A 17,936-nucleotide genomic window follows, 5' to 3' on the forward strand; every position below is an offset into this window, starting at 1 on the left:
AACGTCCTTACCCCTACTTATTACAGCTTGACAAAGGCAACACACGGCTTGACACCTGTTGTCCGCATTTGTGTTGAAATAATTCCACACCGAAGAGCTGATTTTTTTTTGTATTTTGACCAGGTATGTCAATGGCCATATTCGTCCCACGGACAACAGGTGTCTCCCCGGGTGCCTGACTTAAACAAACCACCTCACCATCAGAATCCTCCTTGTCAATTTCCTCCCCAGCGCCAGCAACACCCATATCCTCATCCTGGTGTACTTCAACAGTGACATCTTCAATTTGACTATCAGGTACTGGACTGCAGGTGCTCCTTCCAGCACTTGCAGGGGGCGTGCAAATGGTGGAAGGCGCAAGCTCTTCCCGTCCAGTGTTGGGAAGGTCAGGCATCGCAACCGACACAATTGGACTCTCCTTGGGATTTGTGATTTAGAAGAATGCACAGTTCTTTGCTGTGCTTTTGCCAGCTTAAGTCTTTTCATTTTTCTAGCGAGAGGATGAGTGCTTCCATCCTCATGTGAATCTGAACCACTAGCCATGAACATAGGCCAGGGCCTCAGCCGTTCCTTGCCACTCCGTGTCGTAAATGGCATATTGGCAAGTTTACGCTTCTCATCAGATGCTTTCAATTTTGATTTTTGGGTCATTTTACTGAACTTTTGTTTTTTGGATTTTACATGCTCTCTACTATGACATTGGGCATCGGCCTTGGCAGACGACGTTGATGGCATTTCATTGTCTCGGCCATGACTAGTGGCAGCAGCTTCAGCACGAGGTGGAAGTAAATCTTGATCTTTCCCTATTTTAACCTCCAAATTTTTGTTCTCCATTTTTTAATGTGTGGAATTATATGCCAGTATCAATAGCAATGGCCTACTACTATATACACTGCGCACAACTGAAATGCACCACAGGTATGGATGGATAGTATACTTGATGACACAGAGGTAGGTAGAGCAGTGGCCTTCCGTACCGTACTGCTATATATAGTATACTGGTGGTCACTGTGTCAGCAAACTGCAAAACTAAAATGCAACACAGGTATAGAATGTAGATGGATAGTATTCTTAATGACGACACAGAGGTAGGTACAGCAGTGGCCTTCCATACCGTACTGCTATATATAGTATACTGGTGGTCACTGTGTCAGCAAACTGCAAAACTAAAATGCACCACAGGTATAGAATGTAGATGGATAGTATACTTAATGACGACACAGAGGTAGGTACAGCAGTGGCCTTCCGTACCGTACTGCTATATATAGTATACTGGTGGTCACTGTGTCAGCAAACTGCAAAACTAAAATGCACCACAGGTATAGAATGTAGATGGATAGTATACTTAATGACGACACAGAGGTAGGTACAGCAGTGGCCTTCCGTACCGTACTGCTATATATAGTATACTGGTGGTCACTGTGTCAGCAAACTGCAAAACTAAAATGCACCACAGGTATAGAATGTAGATGAATAGTAATTAGTGATGTGCACCGGACATTTTTCGGGTTTTGTGTTTTGGTTTTGGATTCGGTTCCGCGGCCGTGTTTTGGATTCGGACGCGTTATGGCAAAACCTCACCGAAATTTTTTTGTCGGATTCGGGTGTGTTTTGGATTCGTGTGTTTTTTACAAAAAACCCTAAAAAACAGCTTAAATCATAGAATTTGGGGGTCATTTTGATCCCATAGTTTTATTAACCTCAATAACCATAATTTCCACTCATTTACAATCTATTCTGAACACCTCACAATATTATTTTTAGTCCTAAAATTTGCACCGAGGTCGCTGGATGGCTAAGCTAAGCGACACAAGTGGCCGACACAAACACCTGGCCCATCTAGGAGTGGCACTGCAGTGTCAGGCAGGATGGCACTTCAAAAAAATTGTCCTCAAACAGCACATGATGCAAAGAAAAAAAGAGGCGCACCAAGGTCGCTGTGTGACTAAGCTAAGCGACACAAGTGGCCGACACAAACACCTGGCCCATCTAGGAGTGGCACTGCAGTGTCAGGCAGGTTGGCACTTCAAAAAAATTGTCCCCAAACAGCACATGATGCAAAGAAAAATGAAAAAAAAAAAAGGAGGTGCAAGATGGAATTGTCCTTGGGCCCTCCCACCCACTCTTATGTTGTATAAACAGGACATGCACACTTTACCGAACCCATCATTTCAGCGACAGGGTCTGCCACACGACTGTGACTGAAATGACTGGTTGGTATGGGCCCCCACCAAAAAAAGAAGCAATCAATCTCTCCTTGCACAAACTGGCTCTACAGAGGCAAGATGTCCACCTCATCATCATCCTCCGATTCCTCACCCCTTTCACTGTGTACATCCCCCTCCTCACAGATTATTAATTCGTCCCCACTGGAATCCACCATCTCAGGTCCCTGTGTACTTTGTGGAGGCAATTGCTGCTGGTGAATGTCTCCACGGAGGAATTGATTAGAATTCATTTTGATGAACATCATCTTCTCCACATTTTGTGGAAGTAACCTAGTACGCCGATTGCTGACAAGGTGAGCGGCTGCACTAAACACTCTTTCGGAGTACACACTGGAGGGAGGGCAACTTAGGTAGAATAAAGCCAGTTTGTGCAAGGGCCTCCAAATTGCCTCTTTTTCCTGCCAGTATACGTACGGACTGTCTGACGTGCCTACTTGGATGCGGTCACTCATATAATCCTCCACCATTCTTTCAATGGTGAGAGAATCATATGAAGTGACAGTAGACGACATGTCAGTAACCGTTGGCAGGTCCTTCAGTCCGGACCAGATGTCAGCACTCGCTCCAGACTGCCCTGCATCACCGCCAGCGGGTGGGCTCGGAATTCTTAGCCTTTTCCTCGCACCCCCAGTTGCGGAAGAATGTGAAGGAGGAGATGTTGACGGGTCACGTTCCACTTGACTTGACAATTTTCTCACCAGCAGGTCTTTGAACCTCTGCAGACTTGTGTCTGCCGGAAAGAGAGATACAACGTAGGTTTTAAATCTAGGATCGAGCACGGTGGCCAAAATGTAGTGCTCTGATTTCAACAGATTGACCACCCGTGAATCCTGGTTAAGCGAATTAAGGGCTCCATCCACAGGTCCCACATGCCTAGCGGAATCGCTCTGTTTTAGCTCCTCCTTCAATGTCTCCAGCTTCTTCTGCAAAAGCCTGATGAGGGGAATGACCTGACTCAGGCTGGCAGTGTCTGAACTGACTTCACGTGTGGCAAGTTCAAAGGGTTGCAGAACCTTGCACAACGTTGAAATCATTCTCCACTGCGCTTGAGTCAGGTGCATTCCCCCTCCTTTGCCTATATCGTAGGCAGATGTATAGGCTTGAATGGCCTTTTGCTGCTCCTCCATCCTCTGAAGTATATAGAGGGTTGAATTCCACCTCGTTACCACCTCTTGCTTCAGATGATGGCAGGGCAGATTCAGGACTGTTTGTTGGTGCTCCAGTCTTCGGCATGCGGTGGCTGAATGCCGAAAGTGGCCCGCAATTCTTCGGGCCACCGACAGCATCTCTTGCACGCCCCTGTCGTTTTTTAAATAATTCTGCACCACCAAATTCAATGTATGTGCAAAACATGGGACGTGCTGGAATTTGCCCAGATGTAATGCACGCAAAATATTGCTGGCGTTGTCCGATGTCACAAATCCCCAGGACAGTCCATTTGGGGTAAGCCATTCTGCGATGATGTTCCTCAGTTTCCGTAAGAGGTTGTCAGCTGTGTGCCTCTTCTGGAAAGCTGTGATACAAAGCGTAGCCTGCCAAGGAACGAGTTAGCGTTTGCGAGATGCTGCTACTGGTGCCGCCGCTGCTGTTCTTGCTGCGGGAGGCAATACATCTACCCAGTAGGTTGTCACAGTCATATAGTCATGAGTCTGCCCTGCTCCACTTGTCCACATGTCCGTGGTTAAGTGGACATTGGGTACAACTGCATTTTTTAGGACACTGGTGACTCTTTTTCTGAGGTCTGTGTACATTTTCGATATCGCCTGCCTAGAGAAATGGAACCTAGATTGTATTTGATACCGGGGACACAGTACCTCAATCAAGTCTGTAGTTGCCTGTGAATTAACGGTGGATAACGGAAACACGTTTCTCACCGCCCAGGCTGCCAAGGCCTGAGTTATCCGCTTTGCAGCAGGATGACTGCTGTGATATTTCATCTTCCTCGCAAAGGACTGTTGGACAGTTAATTGCTTACTGGAAGTAGTACAAGTGGTCTTCCGTCTTCCCCTCTGGGATGACGATCGACTCCCAACAGCTACAACAGCAGCGCCAGCAGCAGTAGGCGTTACACTCAAGGATGCATCGGAGGAATCCCAGGCAGGAGAGGACTCGTCAGACTTGCCAGTGACATGGCCTGCAGGACTATTGGCTTTCCTGGGTAAGGAGGAAATTGACACTGAGGGAGTTGGTGATGTGGTTTGCAGGAGCTTGGTTACAAGAGGAAGGGATTTAGTGGTCAGTGGACTGCTTCCGCTGTCACCCAAAGTTTTTGAACTTGTCACTGACTTATGATGAATGCGCTGCAGGTGACGTATAAGGGAGGATGTTCCGAGGTGGTTAACGTCCTTACCCCTACTTATTACAGCTTGACAAAGGCAACACACGGCTTGACACCTGTTGTCCGCATTTGTGTTGAAATAATTCCACACCGAAGAGCTGATTTTTTTTTGTATTTTGACCAGGCATGTCAATGGCCATATTCGTCCCACGGACAACGGGTGTCTCCCCGGGTGCCTGACTTAAACAAACCACCTCACCATCAGAATCCTCCTTGTCAATTTCCTCCCCAGCGCCAGCAACACCCATATCCTCATCCTGGTGTACTTCAACACTGACATCTTCAATTTGACTATCAGGAACTGGACTGCGGGTACTCCTTCCAGCACTTGCAGGGGGCGTGCAAATGGTGGAAGGCGCAAGCTCTTCCCGTCCAGTGTTGGGAAGGTCAGGCATCGCAACCGACACAATTGGACTCTTCTTGGGTATTTGTGATTTAGAAGAACGCACAGTTCTTTGCTGTGCTTTTGCCAGCTTAAGTCTTTTCATTTTTCTAGCGAGAGGATGAGTGCTTCCATCCTCATGTGAAGCTGAACCACTAGCCATGAACATAGGCCAGGGCCTCAGCCGTTCCTTGCCACTCCGTGTCGTAAATGGCATATTGGCAAGTTTACGCTTCTCCTCAGACGCTTTTAATTTTGATTTTTGGGTCATTTTACTGAACTTTTGTGTTTTGGATTTTACATGCTCTCTACTATGACATTGGGCATCGGCCTTGGCAGACGACGTTGATGGCATTTCATCGTCTCGGCCATGACTAGTGGCAGCAGCTTCAGCACGAGGTGGAAGTGGATCTCGATCTTTCCCTATTTTAACCTCCACATTTTTGTTCTCCATTTTTTAATGTGTGGAATTATATGCCAGTATCAATAGCAATGGCCTACTACTATATATACTGCGCACAACTGAAATGCACCACAGGTATGGATGGATAGTATACTTGACGACACAGAGGTAGGTAGAGCAGTGGCCTTCCGTACCGTACTGCTATATATACTGGTGGTCACTGTGTCAGCAAACTGCAAAACTAAAATGCACCACAGGTATAGAATGTAGATGGATAGTATACTTAATGATGACACAGAGGTAGGTACAGCAGTGGCCTTCCGTACCGTACTGCTATATATAGTATACTGGTGGTCACTGTGTCAGGAAACTGCAAAACTAAAATGCACCACAGGTATAGAATGTAGATGGATAGTATACTTAATGACGACACAGAGGTAGGTACAGCAGTGGCCTTCTGTATCGTACTGCTATATATAGTATACTGGTGGTCACTGTGTCAGCAAACTGCAAAACTAAAATGCACCACAGGTATAGAATGTAGATGGATAGTATACTTAATGACGACACAGAGGTAGGTACAGCAGTGGCCTTCCGTACTGCTATATATAGTATACTGGTGGTCACTGTGTCAGCAAACTGCAAAACTAAAATGCACCACAGGTATAGAATGTAGATGGATAGTATACTTAATGACGACACAGAGGTAGGTACAGCAGTGGCCTTCCGTACTGCTATATATAGTATACTGGTGGTCACTGTGTCAGCAAACTGCAAAACTAAAATGCACCACAGGTATAGAATGTAGATGGATAGTATACTTAATGACGACACAGAGGTAGGTACAGCAGTGGCCTTCCGTACTGCTATATATAGTATACTGGTGGTCACTGTGTCAGCAAACTGCAAAACTAAAATGCACCACAGGTATAGAATGTAGATGGATAGTATACTTAATGACGACACAGAGGTAGGTACAGCAGTGGCCTTCCGTACTGCTATATATAGTATACTGGTGGTCACTGTGTCAGCAAACTGCAAAACTAAAATGCACCACAGGTATAGAATGTAGATGGATAGTATACTTAATGACGACACAGAGGTAGGTACAGCAGTGGCCTACTGTACCGTAATGCTATATATTATATACTGGTGGTCACTGGTCAGCAAAACTCTGCACTGTACTCCTATATAATATTATACTGGTGGTCCCCAGTCCCCACAATAAAGCAGCACACTGAGCACAGATATGGAGTGTTTTTCAGGCAGACAACGTATACTGGTGGTCACTGTCAGCAAAACTCTGCACTGTACTCCTGCTATATAATACAGCTGCTCCCCAGTCCCCACAATTAAGCAGTGTGAGCACAGATATATGCAGCACACTGAGCACAGATATGGAGCGTTTTTTTTCAGGCAGAGAACGGATAACTGGTGGTCACTGATCAGCAAAACTCTGCACTGTACTCCTCCTATATTATACAGCTACTCCCCAGCCCTCCCCACAATTAAGCAATAGTGCACAGCACAATTAAGTTCAACAATAATGGAGAGGACGCCAGCCACGTCCTCTCCCTAACATTTCCAATGCACGAGTGAAAATGGCGGCGACGCGCGGCTGCTTATATAGAATCCGAATCTCGCGAGAATCCGACAGCGGGATGATGACGTTCGGGCGCGCTCGGGTTACCCGAGCCATACGGGAGAATCAGAGTATGGCTCGGACCCGTGTAAAAAGGGTGAAGTTCGGGGGGGTTCGGTTTCCGAGAAACCGAATCCGCTCATCACTAGATATTATACTTAATGACGACACAGAGGTAGGTACAGCAGTGGCCTTCCGTACCGTACTGCTATATATAGTATACTGGTGGTCACTGTGTCAGCAAACTGCAAAACTAAAATGCAACACAGGTATAGAATGTAGATGGATAGTATAATTAATAACGACACAGAGGTAGGTACAGCAGTGGCCTTCCATACTGTACTGCTATATATAGTATACTGGTGGTCACTGTGTCAGCAAACTGCAAAACTAAAATGCACCACAGGTATAGAATGTAGATGGATAGTATACTTAATGACGACACAGAGGTAGGTACAGCAGTGGCCTTCCGTACCGTACTGCTATATATACTGGTGGTCACTGTGTCAGCAAACTGCACAACTGAAATGCACCACAGGTATAGAATCTAGATGGATAGTATACTTGATGACGACACAGAGGTAGGTACAGCAGTGGCCTACTGTACCGTAATGCTATATATTATATACTGGTGGTCACTGGTCAGTAAAACTCTGCACTGTACTCCTCCTATATAATATTATACTGGTGGTCCCCAGTCCCCACAATAAAGCAGCACACTGAGCACAGATATGGAGTGTTTTTCAGGCAGACAACGTATACTGGTGGTCACTGTCAGCAAAACTCTGCACTGTACTCCTGCTATATAATACAGCTGCTCCCCAGTCCCCACAATTAAGCAGTGTGAGCACAGATATATGCAGCACACTGAGCACAGATATGGAGTGTTTTTCAGGCAGACAACATATACTGGTGGTCACTGTCAGCAAAACTCTGCACTGTACTCCTCCTATATTATACAGCTGCTCCCCAGCCCTCCCCACAATTAAGCAATAGTGCACAGCACAATCAAGTTCAACAATAACGGAGAGGACGCCAGCCACGTCCTCTCCCTAACATTTCCAATGCACGAGTGAAAATGGCGGCGACGCGCGGCTGCTTATATAGAATCCGAATCTCGCGAGAATCCGACAGCGGGATGATGACGTTCGGGCGCGCTCGGGTTAACCGAGCCATATGGGAGAATCAGAGTATGGCTCGGACCCGTGTAAAAAGGGTGAAGTTCGGGGGGGTTCGGTTTCCGAGAAACCGAACCCGCTCATCACTAATAGTAACAATATCAATACAAGTTGAGTATCCCTTATCCAAAATGCTTGGGACCAGAGGTATTTTGGATATGGGATTTTTCCGTATTTTGGAATAATTGCATACCATAATGAGACATCATTGTGATGGGACCTAAATCTAAGCACAGAATGTATTTATGTTACATATACACCTTCTACACACAGCCTGAAGGTCATTTAGCCAATATTTTTTGTAACTTTGTGCTTTAAACAAAGTGTGTGTACATTCACACAATTCACTTATGTTTCATATACACCTTATACATACAGCCTGAATGTCATTTAATACAATATTTTTAATAACTTTGTGTATTAAACAAAGTTTGTGTACATTGAGCCATCAAAAAACAAAGGTTACACTATCTCACTCTCAGTCAAAAAAGTCCGTATTTCGGAATATTCCGTATTTCGGAATATTTGGATATGGGATACTCAACCTGTATATAGAAATTTCCAGAGGTGTATTAAGAGAGGAAGAGGCCCACGTGCAGCCGTCCAGGACCCCTCCTCTCTAGCTGTTTGCCGGCAGTGCTGAGCACCAATAGCAGTGTGCTAGAGTCTATTCGGCATGCGCAGACATTTTCCCAATTTCCCTACAGCTCACGCGTAAAATGTTGAAAGAATGGCTACCTCGCCATTTTTCCAGCATTTTTCCATGCTCCTGGTGCGGGACTCCGGAGAGTTAACATGGGTGCAGGTGTATGGTGTGGGGACTGTGTGCACCGCACACCTTGCCCCTATTACAGATATATGCCAATGGATAATTCATTTATGTTCTTAGTTTGACTTGGTTTTACTTCTGTAGCTCTCCCACTGCTTTATCTCCCCTCTGCTTACTCTCTCTCGGCTGCTTAGGTCAGAGTTCTGCTTTTGTGTCTTCCCTCTCTCAGCGCCTCATCTCTGCTCAGTGGCATCGTCAGCTCTGTCCTCCCAACAGCTACAACTGTCACTCATCAAACTGCTGTTTGTTTGTTTTTTCATTTTAACTTTATTTATAATGGCACTGGCCGCTACACTGTAAACACGAAAACAAAAAACAACTGCCTTATTGGAATCTCACGCGCATAGAATGGAGTGATGTATGAGCCAGACTATATTGACTGATGTATAGAACTCACTGTACCAGAGATATGTATGTACAAAGTGCAGAACTTTTATAGATAAGGTGAGAAAACAAGCAAATCAAAAGATGATAGCATTCTAAGGGGCCTATTCATCAAATATGGGGGCAGATGTATTAACCTGGAGAAGGCATAAGGAAGTGATAAAACAGTGATAAGTGCAATGTGATAAACACACCAGCCAATCAGCTCCAATATGTAAATTGCATACCTCCCAACTGTCCCGATTTTCGCGGGACAGTCCCGTTTTTTGGGGACTGTCCCGCTGTCCCACCCGCGGGCCGCAGTGTCCCGCGGTGGGGGGGCAGTTGGGAGGCTCCGTCTCTCGCTGCCCTGCTTAGCAGAGCAGTGGTGAATAGACGCTGTGCGCATGTGCACAGCGTCTATTCATTGGAGACAGAGGGAGACGGGGCATGCCAGCAGCTCACAGAGCGCTGGGCATGCCCCCTCAGTGACGAAAACGGGGGCGTGGCTCGCGATCGCGGGTCCTCCCGAGAAGCCACGCCCCCTTTCGTAGGCAACGCCCCCTTTTCGGGAGCGCGTGCGGCTTCGCCGCGCGGATGTCCCTCTTTCAAGAAGGCAAAAGTTGGGAGGTATGAAATTAAACCTTAGGAGATGATTGGCTGTTGCGTTATCATCTTGCACTTATCACTAGAGATGAGCGCCGGAAATTTTTCGGGTTTTGTGTTTTGGTTTTGGGTTCGGTTCCGCGGCCGTGTTTTGGGTTCGACCGCGTTTCGGCAAAACCTCACCGAATTTTTTTTGTCGGATTCGGGTGTGTTTTGGATTCGGGTGTTTTTTTCAAAAAACCCTAAAAAACAGCTTAAATCATAGAATTTGGGGGTCATTTTGATCCCAAAGTATTATTAACCTCAAAAACCATAATTTCCACTCATTTTCAGTCTATTCTGAATACCTCACACCTCACAATATTATTTTTAGTCCTAAAATTTGCACCGAGGTCGCTGTGTGAGTAAGATAAGCGACCCTAGTGGCCGACACAAACACCGGGCCCATCTAGGAGTGGCACTGCAGTGTCACGCAGGATGTCCCTTCCAAAAAACCCTCCCCAAACAGCACATGACGCAAAGAAAAAAAGAGGCGCAATGAGGTAGCTGTGTGAGTAAGATAAGCGATCCTAGTGGCCGACACAAACACCGGGCCCATCTAGGAGTGGCACTGCAGTGTCACGCAGGATGTCCCTTCCAAAAAACCCTCCCCAAACAGCACATGACGCAAAGAAAAAAAGAGGCGCAATGAGGTAGCTGTGTGAGTAAGATAAGCGACCCTAGTAGCCGACACAAACACCGGGCCCATCTAGGAGTGGCACTGCAGTGTCACGCAGGATGTCCCTTCCAAAAAACCCTCCCCAAACAGCACATGACGCAAAGAAAAAAAGAGGCGCAATGAGGTAGCTGACTGTGTGAGTAAGATAAGCGACCCTAGTGGCCGACACAAACACCGGGCCCATCTAGGAGTGGCACTGCAGTGGCACGCAGGATGTCCCTTCCAAAAAACCCTCCCCAAACAGCACATGACGCAAAGAAAAAAAGAGGCGCAATGAGGTAGCTGACTGTGTGAGTAAGATAAGCGACCCTAGTGGCCGACACAAACACCGGGCCCATCTAGGAGTGTCACTGCAGTGTCACGCAGGATGTCCCTTCCAAAAAACCCTCCCCAAACAGCACATGACGCAAAGAAAAAAAGAGGCGCAATGAGGTAGCTGTGTGAGTAAGATAAGCGACCCTAGTAGCCGACACAAACACCGGGCCCATCTAGGAGTGGCACTGCAGTGTCACGCAGGATGTCCCTTCCAAAAAACCCTCCCCAAACAGCACATGACGCAAAGAAAAAAAGAGGCGCAATGAGGTAGCTGACTGTGTGAGTAAGATAAGCGACCCTAGTGGCCGACACAAACACCGGGCCCATCTAGGAGTGGCACTGCAGTGTCACGCAGGATGTCCCTTCCAAAAAACCCTCCCCAAACAGCACGACGCAAAGAAAAATAAAAGAAAAAAAGAGGTGCAAGATGGAATTGTCCTTGGGCCCTCCCACCCACCCTTATGTTGTATAAACAAAACAGGACATGCACACTTTAACCAACCCATCATTTCAGTGACAGGGTCTGCCACACGACTGTGACTGATATGACGGGTTGGTTTGGACCCCCCCCAAAAAAGAAGCAATTAATCTCTCCTTGCACAAACTGGCTCTACAGAGGCAAGATGTCCACCTCATCATCATCCTCCGATATATCACCGTGTACATCCCCCTCCTCACAGGTTATCAATTCGTCCCCACTGGAATCCACCATCTCAGCTCCCTGTGTACTTTGTGGAGGCAATTGCTGCTGGTCAATGTCTCCGCGGAGGAATTGATTATAATTCATTTTAATGAACATCATCTTCTCCACATTTTCTGGATGTAACCTCGTACGCCGATTGCTGACAAGGTGAGCGGCGGCACTAAACACTCTTTCGGAGTACACACTTGTGGGAGGGCAACTTAGGTAGAATAAAGCCAGTTTGTGCAAGGGCCTCCAAATTGCCTCTTTTTCCTGCCAGTATAAGTACGGACTGTGTGACGTGCCTACTTGGATGCGGTCACTCATATAATCCTCCACCATTCTTTCAATGTTGAGAGAATCATATGCAGTGACAGTAGACGACATGTCCGTAATCGTTGTCAGGTCCTTCAGTCCGGACCAGATGTCAGCATCAGCAGTCGCTCCAGACTGCCCTGCATCACCGCCAGCGGGTGGGCTCGGAATTCTGAGCCTTTTCCTCGCACCCCCAGTTGCGGGAGAATGTGAAGGAGGAGATGTTGACAGGTCGCGTTCCGCTTGACTTGACAATTTTCTCACCAGCAGGTCTTTCAACCCCAGCAGACTTGTGTCTGCCGGAAAGAGAGATCCAAGGTAGGCTTTAAATCTAGGATCGAGCATGGTGGCCAAAATGTAGTGCTCTGATTTCAACAGATTGACCACTCGTGAATCCTTGTTAAGCGAATTAAGGGCTCCATCCACAAGTCCCACATGCCTAGCGGAATCGCTCCGTGTTAGCTCCTCCTTCAATGTCTCCAGCTTCTTCTGCAAAAGCCTGATGAGGGGAATGACCTGACTCAGGCTGGCAGTGTCTGAACTGACTTCACGTGTGGCAAGTTCAAAGGGCATCAGAACCTTGCACAACGTTGAAATCATTCTCCACTGCGCTTGAGACAGGTGCATTCCACCTCCTAAATCGTGCTCAATTGTATAGGCTTGAATGGCCTTTTGCTGCTCCTCCAACCTCTGAAGCATATAGAGGGTTGAATTCCACCTCGTTACCACTTCTTGCTTCAGATGATGGCAGGGCAGGTTCAGTAGTTTTTGGTGGTGCTCCAGTCTTCTGTACGTGGTGCCTGTACGCCGAAAGTGTCCCGCAATTCTTCTGGCCACCGACAGCATCTCTTGCACGCCCCTCTCGTTTTTTAAAAAATTCTGCACCACCAAATTCAAGGTATGTGCAAAACATGGGACGTGCTGGAATTTGCCCATATTTAATGCACACACAATATTGCTGGCGTTGTCCGATGCCACAAATCAACAGGAGAGTCCAATTGGGGTAAGCCATTCCGCGATGATCTTCCTCAGTTGCCGTAAGAGGTTTTCAGCTGTGTGCGTATTCTGGAAACCGGTGATACAAAGCGTAGCCTGCCTAGGAAAGAGTTGGCGTTTGCGAGATGCTGCTACTGGTGCCGCCGCTGCTGTTCTTGCGGCGGGAGTCCATACATCTACCCAGTGGGCTGTCACAGTCATATAGTCCTGACCCTGCCCTGCTCCACTTGTCCACATGTCCGTGGTTAAGTGGACATTGGGTACAGCTGCATTTTTTAGGACACTGGTGACTCTTTTTCTTAGGTCTGTGTACATTTTCGGTATCGCCTGCCTAGAGAAATGGAACCTAGATGGTATTTGGTACCGGAGACACAGTACCTCCAACAAGTCTCTAGTTGGCTCTGCAGTAATGATGGATACCGGAACCACGTTTCTCACCACCCAGGATGCCAAGGCCTCAGTTATCCGCTTTGCAGTAGGATGACTGCTGTGATATTTCATCTTCCTCGCAAAGGACTGTTGGACAGTCAATTGCTTGGTGGAAGTAGTAAAAGTGGTCTTACGACTTCCCCTCTGGGATGACCATCGACTCCCAGCAGCAACAACAGCAGCGCCAGCAGCAGTAGGCGTTACACGCAAGGATGCATCGGAGGAATCCCAGGCAGGAGAGGAATCATCAGAATTGCCAGTGACATGGCCTGCAGGACTATTGGCATTCCTGGGGAAGGAGGAAATTGACACTGAGGGAGTTGGTGGGGTGGTTTGCGTGAGCTTGGTTACAAGAGGAAGGGATTTACTGGTCAGTGGACTGCTTCCGCTGTCGGCCAAAGTTTTTGAACTTGTCACTGACTTATTATGAATGCGCTGCAGGTGACGTATAAGGGAGGATGTTCCGAGGTGGTTAACGTCCTTACCCCTACTTATTACAGCTTGACAATGGGAACACACGGCTTGACAAATGTTGTCCGCATTTCTGGTGAAATACTTCCACACCGAAGAGCTGATTTTTTTGGTATTTTCACCAGGCATGTCAACGGCCATATTCCTCCCACGGACAACAGGTGTCTCCCCGGGTGCCTGACTTAAACAAACCACCTCACCATCAGAATCCTCCTTGTCAATTTCCGCGCCAGCAACACCCATATCCTCCTCATCCTGGTGTACTTCAACACTGACATCTTCAATCTGACTATCAGGAACTGGACTGCGGGTGCTCCTTCCAGCACTTGCAGGGGGCGTGCAAATGGTGGAAGGCGCATGCTCTTCACGTCCAGTGTTGGGAAGGTCAGGCATCGCAACCGACACAATTGGACTCTCCTTGTGGATTTGGGATTTCGAAGAACGCACAGTTCTTTGCGGTGCTTTTGCCAGCTTGAGTCTTTTCAGTTTTCTAGCGAGAGGCTGAGTGCTTCCATCCTCATGTGAAGCTGAACCACTAGCCATGAACATAGGCCAGGGCCTCAGCCGTTCCTTGCCACTCCGTGTGGTAAATGGCATATTGGCAAGTTTACGCTTCTCCTCCGACAATTTTATTTTAGGTTTTGGAGTCCTTTTTTTACCGATATTTGGTGTTTTGGATTTGACATGCTCTGTACTATGACATTGGGCATCGGCCTTGGCAGACGACGTTGCTGGCATTTCATCGTCTCGGCCATGACTAGTGGCAGCAGCTTCAGCACGAGGTGGAAGTGGATCTTGATCTTTCCCTAATTTTGGAACCTCAACATTTTTGTTCTCCATATTTTAATAGGCACAACTAAAAGGCACCTCAGGTAAACAATGGAGATGGATGGATACTAGTATACAATTATGGATGGACTGCCGAGTGCCGACACAGAGGTAGCTACAGCCGTGGACTACCGTACTGTACTGTGTCTGCTGCTAATATAGACTGGATGATAATGAGATGTAGTATGTATAAAGAAGAAAAAAAAAACCACGGGTAGGTGGTATACAATTATGGATGGACTGCCGAGTGCCGACACAGAGGTAGCTACAGCCGTGGACTACCGTACTGTACTGTGTCTGCTGCTAATATAGACTGGATGATAATGAGATGTAGTATGTATAAAGAAGAAAGAAAAAAAAACCACGGGTAGGTGGTATACAATTATGGATGGACTGCCGAGTGCCGACACAGAGGTAGCTACAGCCGTGGACTACCGTACTGTACTGTGTCTGCTGCTAATATAGACTGGATGATAATGAGATGTAGTATGTATAAAGAAGAAAAAAAAAACCACGGGTAGGTGGTATACAATTATGGATGGACTGCCGAGTGCCGACACAGAGGTAGCTACAGCCGTGGACTACCGTACTGTACTGTGTCTGCTGCTAATATAGACTGGATGATAATGAGATGTAGTATGTATAAAGAAGAAAGAAAAAAAAACCACGGGTAGGTGGTATACAATTATGGACGGACTGCCGAGTGCCGACACAGAGGTAGCTACAGCCGTGGACTACCGTACTGTACTGTGTCTGCTGCTAATATAGACTGGATGATAATGAGATGTAGTATGTATAAAGAAGAAAGAAAAAAAAAACACGGGTAGGTGGTATACAATTATGGATGGACTGCCGAGTGCTGACACAGAGGTAGCTACATCCGTGGACTACCGTACTGTACTGTGTCTGCTGCTAATATAGACTGGATGATAATGAGATGTAGTATGTATAAAGAAGAAAGAAAAAAAAAACCACGTGGACGGACTGCCGAGTGCCGACACAGAGGTAGCTACAGCCGTGGACTACCGTACTGTACTGTGTCTGCTGCTAATATAGACTGGTTGATAATGAGATGTAGTATGTATAAAGAAGAAAGAAAAAAAAACCACGGGTAGGTGGTATACAATTATGGATGGACTGCCGAGTGCCGACACAGAGGTAGCTACAGCCGTGGACTACCGTACTGTACTGTACTGTGTCTGCTGCTAATATAGACTGGATGATAATGAGATGTAGTATGTATAAAGAAGAAAGAAAGAAAAAACCACGGGTAGGTGGTATACAATTATGGATGGACTGCCGAGTGCCGACACAGAGGTAGCTACAGCCATGAACTACCGTACTGTGTCTGCTGCGACTGGATGATAAATAATGATATAAAAAATATATATATATCACTACTGCAGCCGGACAGGTATATATTATATAATGACGGACCTGCTGGACACTGTCTGTCAGCAGAATGAGTTTTTTATAGAATAAAAAAACACCACACAAGTCACACGACGAGTGTTTAACTTTTTCAGGCAATCACAATATAGTATACTATACTGGTGGTCAGTGTGGTCAGGTCACTGGTCAGTCACACTGGCAGTGGCACTCCTGCAGCAAAAGTGTGCACTGTTTAATTTTAATAATATGTATGTACTCCTGGCTCCTGCTATAACCTATAGCTGCTCCCCAGTCTCCCCCACAATTAAGCTGTGTGAGCACAGTCAGATATTATACATAGATGATGCAGCACACTGGGCTGAGCACAGATATGGTATGTGACTGAGTCACTGTGTATCGTTTTTTTCAGGCAGAGAACGGATTATATTAAATAAAACTGCACTGGTGGTCACTGGTCAGTGGTCAGTCACTAGTAAACTCTGCACTCTCTAGTACTCCTAAGCTCCAGTAAATCAAGTGTCTGTCTCAATCTCACTCTCTCTCTCTTCTAATCTAAATGGAGAGGACGCCAGCCACGTCCTCTCCCTATCAATCTCAATGCACGTGTGAAAATGGCGGCGACGCGCGGCTCCTTATATAGAATCCGAGTCTCGCGATAGAATCCGAGCCTCGCGAGAATCCGACAGCGTCATGATGACGTTCGGGCGCGCTCGGGTTAACCGAGCAAGGCGGGAAGATCCGAGTCGCTCGGATCCGTGTAAAAAAAGCTGAAGTTCGGGCGGGTTCGGATTCCGAGGAACCGAACCCGCTCATCTCTACTTATCACTGCTTTATCACTTCTCCAGGCTTAATACATCTGCCCCAATATTTGTGGGATATTACCTGATAAAACATTTTCAGGGGATACCCACATATATTACGGATCCCCTGAATGTATGAAGGAAGGACCGCAGCAGATAGCTCCAATATCTGCTGTGGTCCCTCCATGTACAATAGCTGCTGCATTTCTTTGGGGGTTGCAAAGCCATCAGATTTACTAAACTCTGGAATGCAAAGCACTTCGGAGCTTGATCCTGATAGGATAACGCCAAATGGAACCACTTCCCCCTCTATGGATCAGGTTCCAGACTGTGCAATTGAATAACACATTATACATATGTTCCCTTATACTGCACAGGATTCTCTACAGTGCACTGCTGTTATTAATCTGGTACATTACCATGCATGCACTAGCAGTATTTACTAGATCTATATTTATCAAGGGGGTCCAGACCATGTGCTCTCTAATGGTTAGGCAAACCAATGTGGCAGCTGATCAAACTCCTTCTGAATTCTGGCCACAGCCCTACACATAGGCCCCTACCACTGCATTCCCCTAATGGGCCTTTCGTGCCCCAGTCCTACACTGCCAGATGGCATTATTCTATAGTAGCTTATGGACTACTATTTCACATAAATTACCAGGAGAGGGTTCCTCTAGAACCCTCCCCATCAGTAGATTGCACATTTGCATACCTCCCAACTTTTGTATATGGAAAGGAGGGACATCTGCGCGTGCGGAGCGTGCGTCCGCCCAAAAAGGGGGCGTATCCTGTGGAAAAGGGGCGTGGCTTCACAGGAGGGCCTGCGATCGCGAGCCATGCCCCCGTTTTCATCACTGACGGGGCATGCCCAGTGCTCTGTGAGCTGCTGTCATGCCCCCCCTCCTCCTGTCTCCACTGCATAGATGCTGTTGGGAGGTATGCATTTGTGGTCTACTGATCCCACATGTGCTGAATGGACTTTTGTGATTATTTCCCTTCTTTACACATTGCAGGGGCA

The 17,936-nt window shown here is 46.9% G+C and overlaps 1 protein-coding gene across 27 annotated transcripts in view; it reads right to left on the reverse strand.

The window, feature by feature from the left end:
• Positions 1-17,936, reverse strand: part of ABI3BP (ABI family member 3 binding protein) — an 860,645-nt gene that overhangs the window by 771,827 nt on the left and 70,882 nt on the right. The window contains exon 1 of one of the 27 annotated variants that reach the window (XM_063953555.1): positions 9,117-9,138. The exons of the other annotated variants lie outside the window; for them this stretch is intronic. The gene's annotated coding sequence lies outside the window, so the exon portion shown is untranslated. Of the gene's footprint in view, positions 1-9,116; positions 9,139-17,936 lie in introns of those variants that run through there. 27 annotated transcript variants of the gene reach the window in all.

This window comes from Pseudophryne corroboree, chromosome 2 (genome assembly GCF_028390025.1).
Source record: "Pseudophryne corroboree isolate aPseCor3 chromosome 2, aPseCor3.hap2, whole genome shotgun sequence".
Lineage (NCBI taxonomy): Eukaryota > Metazoa > Chordata > Amphibia > Anura > Myobatrachidae > Pseudophryne > Pseudophryne corroboree.